The following is a 6,000-nucleotide window of genomic DNA, read 5'->3' as shown; positions in this document are numbered from 1 at the left end:
TCACCGCGCTGTGTGCAATAACTCACACGACCCCGCCCCTTCGAGTGTAAAACACGCCCCTTATACGTTTAGACACAACCCTATACGCTGCGCTTAAAGACACAGCACAAATCAAACGTTCAGACGTATGAATACTAACTATTGTTATGTTTGAGCATTTATACTGTGTTATAAATTATTTTTAGTTTTTCTTATTTTATTTATTTTAGGCTTAGCTTTTGTTCAAACTGAATTACAATATTTGGTTCAGATTTATTTATATTTTAACTATAGCGTATGCTTTAGTTATATTATTTGACTCAACTTTACAGTCACTGTGCAGAGTACAAGTATGGAGCCAATGAAATGCATCTAACAAGAAACGCAAATAGCAATATTTGATATACTGTGGGGTTGGTATTATTGGTTGGGGGTCATGTTGGTTGAATTGTTGTTTAATAACACTAAAACAGTTGTTGTGTTGCGTGCAAACATGTAACTGTAACAAAAACTATGAATCTGTTCCTAAAACGTGTATTTTGTTACACTGGGTATTACTGTGCTTGCCCTCCCAGTAGGCTCCCCCTTGTTTGTGAATGTCTCTTTGAAATGCATTTAACCTGATAGCGATCTTCCAGTGAACAATTGTTAGCCATCATTAGCCTCTTAAGTGTCTAGTCAGTACCCATAGGGTTCAACAGTTATTTGCGTATTCACATAAATCAACTTGCAAAGGGCCATTATGTGTCAATTGCACCTCTTATTGTATCCTTGCGCAGTTTAAGGCCTTTGGCACTGTGGGCTCAGAAGAAAAGCATGTTTGAACAGTGAGGTCACCATCTGAGATTTAACCAGTACGCTCATATATCAGCTTCCTTTTGATGGTCCCATCAGTGGCTTTGAGTTACATTTTTATTCACTTACTTGAACACATAATAAAAGATGCAATCATACGCACAATAAATGGATGTGAATGGAGCACATTATGACTCACAATCTTTCATGGTCATAATTTGATGAACAGTGTGACAGGCAGCGCATTGAGGAAGTCTTTTAGTCACAATTAAAAGTCATTTCCCCCGTTTGGCCGTATTCCCAGATTTCATTGATCCACTGACCGTGGGATGCAAGCGCAATGTGTTCATGTGCGTTATACCAGAATGATTTATCTTTATATACAGTGAAGTTACATTATGATGTTCTGTCTTGCTTTGTAGGTGTGACTTGAAATGGCTCTGCTGTCTCTACTGGGTTATTATTTGTCATCTCTTTTGTAACATCTCTTGTTTTAGCCTCTGACATCCAGATCGATGCTTTTGCTGCCTGGAATAAAGAGATTATTTCCAGAAGAACTCTCCCACGTCTGGGGTTCTTTAGATTTTGGATGGCCTGATTTGTACACTCTTAAAAATAAAGGTGCTTCCTGATGTCATAGAAGAACCTTTTTTGTCTGAATGGTTCCATAAAGAACCTTTAACATCCAAGGAACCTTTCTGTTTCACAAAAAGTTATTTTTGGCAAAAAAAGTTTCTTCAGATTATAAAAAAGTAAGAAAGAGAGAAAGAGAAAGAGCCTTTGACTGAATGGTTCTTTGTGGAACCAAAATGTTTCTTCTGTGGCATCGCTGTGAAGAACCTTTTAAGCACCTTTATTCGTAGCTGAGTGTAGCTGGTGCTGCGGGAAAGTGAGGCGAGTGCGCCCTGTATCTGTTTATAGTTTTGTTCTCATTTAAACTACAGGACAAAACAAATAGTCATTTATTTGATAAGGTGATGGACTAAATGAGAGTATAAACACAGCACTGCAAAATATTAAAGGGATCCTATTTTGCAACGTCTTTATTATGTTTATGATGTGTTAAACAGGTGTTCATGTTTCGACTTTCAAAAAATGCTTTATATATTATCTATTTCACCTGTGTTTTACACCGTCATCTCGATTCTCAGAAAACAGGCTGTTGAGTTCTTGGTTCTATGAAGTCCCTCCTTCCGAAACGCTCTGATTGGTCAAGCTGAGCCAATCCTTGTGATTGGTCTACCGCTTAGAGTGTGTTTTGAGATGTCCCGCCCTTTACCCTATCCGTGTTCTAGGTGGCAGGGTCAATGTAAATTTTGGGATTCATAATGTAACTACTGCAGGAAGTAGCTTGTTGTACTCCCAACAAGCCATTCATTGTTATCTTTAAAAAGTGAAACAGCTAATACTGCTCACTAACTAAATTTAAAAAAGTGAAATTCGATCAGACCTCCGCTTTAATTGGGGACTTTTTTTAGAACTTTATTATTTTACGGGAATAAAGTATAAACAGACAAGATTTTTAAAAAAGACGTTTTAAATTAAAGGGATAGTTCACCCAAAAATGAAAATTCCGTCATCATTTACTCACCTTTGAGTTGTTCCAAATCTGTATAAGTGTCTTTGTTCTGATGAACACAGAGAAAGATATTTGGAAGAATGCTTATAACCAGACAGAATTGGAGAATTTTTTATTTGTTTTTGCAGAGTGGTTTAAATTAGAAAGGCTAATTTCGTTGATCTAAAAATGATTTTTTTTAACACCCAAAGCAAGAGACCAACAAAAACACTGAAAAATAGAGTAATTTATTTTCAATATGAACCATGCCTTGGTCCAATATAATTCATCAAGTTCTGTACAATGATAGTCACTTCACAGAGAACAAGACAGGAGATATTGTGATTCATGATCATCATATTTTGAAGTCCTTTAAAATAGTTTCCACATAAGACTGCAGTTGCTCTTTTTAAGTTTGAGTATAAAACCAATGGAATATAAAGAAGTGAAGCGTATCTGCTGAAACACGTAAGCATACTTTATGTGTACACTATGTCATACTGTGAACTGTAAGAAAACACATTCTACAATATATTCAGAGGAATATTCACAATGTCATTTAAAATAGCAGACATTTTATCAATCTCGGAGTGATGAAATTGTGTAACTGAATCAATGACGTTTGTGACTTATCTGTACAAATCCATTGACACAGTGTAGCATGACCTGCGAGTCCATGTAGCTCATTTGCTAATGATGATCTTTCAATGACTACCATTGAAAGATGTTGACCCACAGTAATCTTTACATGCCTTACACATGATATTATCTTACTGTATGTGCACAAACATTCCGAGTGGTAGCTCTTGAAATGACTACTAGTAGTACTACTAGTAATAGTTATGATTGTTATTACTGCCATTTCACTTCTCTCGTGAACAGTTTGCTCTTCACCTGTAGGATCAGAGATGATTCACATGTATCACGTTTCAATGGAAATAACCACCGGCAGAATACCACAAGCTAACTCATCCAACAGCAAACAAACATGCCCTCTTTCTTCTTTAACCATGATGACATGACAAAAACAGTGGCCAACTATCCTGTGCTAACTTGTGGTTTCTCACAAATGATAAGCAAAAAATAAATGAAAACAGGCCATGTATTGAATTCTATAGAAATAGTTTTTCCTTTTCTGTTCCTCCTAGAAATAGAAATCATTTTCCGTTCCTCCTCCTCAGTGTTCAGTTTGGTTGTCTAAGGAGATGGAAAAAGCCCTCAGTTTGAAATCCTGACATTGCTATACAAAATCACAGTTTTTATGCTTTGATTTGACTAATTCTTCTGTCATTGAATGACAACACTTCAGAGCAATACCACACGAACAGAATTTAAAACAATCCTTTGAGATTTACAACGATGACAGCTGTGGAAAATCGTAGCATTATATACAATGCTAAATGCAATTTGTTCTTGTTCAAGTCACTTTTTGACGTATACAAGGTTCTAAAAACCAGAGCGAAATAAAACTTCAGTACTTCTGTAAAATACTTAATTTTATCTAATTTAATGCAAAGTTTTTCAGTGGAGATCAGCACATCTTTTCAAGTGAAATGCTGAAATGAGCATTTCTTAGTATTTAACATTTTTCCTGTATGCTTTACTTCTCGAGTGCATAATCGGATGATTCATGCCATTCCAGCATGATTTGAGATGTTTCAAAGAGTATCTCATATGCTTCAATGAAAGCAAGGAAATCTGACATGGGATCTGGTTATTAATGTCATAACTTTGCTTATATTTGAGGAGACGTCTAGAAATGTAAATTTAAAGCTGCAATTTATAACTCTTGCCTCTCTATCTGTTTGAAACATAAAACTGCAGGTTACTTTTACGTACTTAACGTTAGGTTAAAGGTGCAATGTGTGCGATTAAGGAGGATCCATTGAAAGAAATGCAATATAATATACACAACTATGTGTTCAGAGGTGTATAAAGACTTTTCATATTGAAGCGTTATGTTTTTATTACCTTAGAATGATCTATTTCTATCTACATACACCTCGGGTCCCCTTATATGGAATTCACCATATTGTTTCTACAGTAGCCCTAAACGGACAAACTGCTCAACAGAGCGAGTTTTGTAGATGTTATCTAGTGAAGACAACATCTTTGTCCTCCAAAAGAAAGGGGCGAGCGGTGGATTGAACCATTGGCTGCTATTTGCAACCTCACCACTAGATGCCGGTAAAATTCACACTCTGGACCTTCAAAGTGTGATGAGGTCAAACTGACATTTCCAAACAAAATGGAACAACTCGACCAACAAAACATTATTCTACCTTATAGGGGTAACCAATATTTTTAACCGAAACGTATGAATTGCAGCTTTAAGTAACAAAAATCACAGATTTCAAATGGTGCTGCAGACTTTTGGACCCCACTGTATTACATGAACATTTATTTTAAATATTTTGGACATATCGCATAATCTCTTAAATGTAGTGAACAGGTGAGGTGAATAAATTAACGTCATCTTAAAACGAACAAGCTATAAGCGCTTTCTCTTGAAATGATTGTCTGTGTTTGAATGCTCTCGCACACATACACGCCCACAATACACCTGCACACCCACACAAAGGGTCAAATGAATTCCAAAAGCAGCTCTGGATGTCCGACAAGATGCAGCACCAGAAGAACAGGCCAATAATAACCCCGGAGTCCCACACAGGCGTGCTGTCATTAAAACGAGAGTCTTGTATCAAACAAACGATGAGAATCCTGCGGCTGGGACCTGGGTGGAGGCTCCCAGGCTGCTAGGCGGCCTGTACAGGGTGTGCTGGTTATGGTTGTCAGAGGACAGCAGTGATGGGGTGGGAGTCCGGCTTCCCTTGGGCCTGAACAGGGTGCCGTGGCCCTGGGGTTGCTGGGAGGGATTGCTGTGGGGTAGCAGAGGTGGTAGCGGGGGCAGCGGAGGAGGGTGAGGTCGCGACTCCTGCTCCGCCACAGTGTCGGGCTGGGAGTAGCCGTACGCAGGAGGGCGAGAGACGCCCTTCTGTTGTCGCCGCCAGGAATTATAGTAGGTGGGATCACTGATGTAGTGGTTGACGAAAGAGTGGGTCTTCTGCCTGTTTGGGTCCAACTCGTATTCGCTGTCGCTGCCCTGCAAGTGAACGAGAAAGAGTTCACCTTTACCAAGAGAACTTTGATGGCCAACTTTTGACTCTACTGTCTGCTTAGAATGAGAGGCTTGTTTTGCAACATTCCTTTTTCGCGAGTCGCAATGGACAAAAGATTTTGCTAAATGGACACGTGCAAATATAGACGAGATAAAAACTAAATGATAATAATTGAGTACTCTGAAATCTACAAAAACTAAAGTCTGAAACACCGCTAAACAAAAAAAACTATCTTCACATCTGGACACTTAGAAACTCTTCAACCAAAAATGGGAACATTATTTACTCACCCTTAAATGGATAGTTCACCCAAAAATGAAAATTCTGTCATCGTTTGCTCACCCTCAGATTGTTCCAAACCTGTATAAATGTTTTTGTTCTGCTGAACACAAAGGAAGATATTTGGAAGAATGTCAGTAACCGAGCTGATCTCATCCCCCATTGACTGCCATATAGAGAAAATAAATACTATGGGAGTCAATAGGGGAGGGGGGGTACTGTTTGGTTACTGAAATCTTTCCAAATATCTTCCTTTGTGTTCAGCAGAAC

The 6,000-nt window shown here is 38.2% G+C and overlaps 1 protein-coding gene across 1 annotated transcript in view; it reads right to left on the bottom strand.

Annotated features, from left to right (window-relative positions):
- Nucleotides 1-5,323: 5,323 nt before the first annotated feature.
- Nucleotides 5,324-6,000, bottom strand: part of sdk2a (sidekick cell adhesion molecule 2a) — a 145,868-nt gene continuing 145,191 nt past the window's right edge. Inside the window, exon 45 of the mRNA XM_057346533.1 lies at nt 5,324-5,435. The gene's annotated coding sequence lies outside the window, so the exon portion shown is untranslated. The remainder of the gene's footprint in view (nt 5,436-6,000) is intronic.

The sequence above is a fragment of the Triplophysa rosa genome, linkage group LG11 (genome assembly GCF_024868665.1).
Source record: "Triplophysa rosa linkage group LG11, Trosa_1v2, whole genome shotgun sequence".
Classification (NCBI taxonomy): Eukaryota; Metazoa; Chordata; class Actinopteri; order Cypriniformes; family Nemacheilidae; genus Triplophysa; species Triplophysa rosa.
The sequence above is the reverse complement of the archived record's forward strand: the minus strand, read 5'-3'. Positions and strand labels throughout refer to the sequence as shown.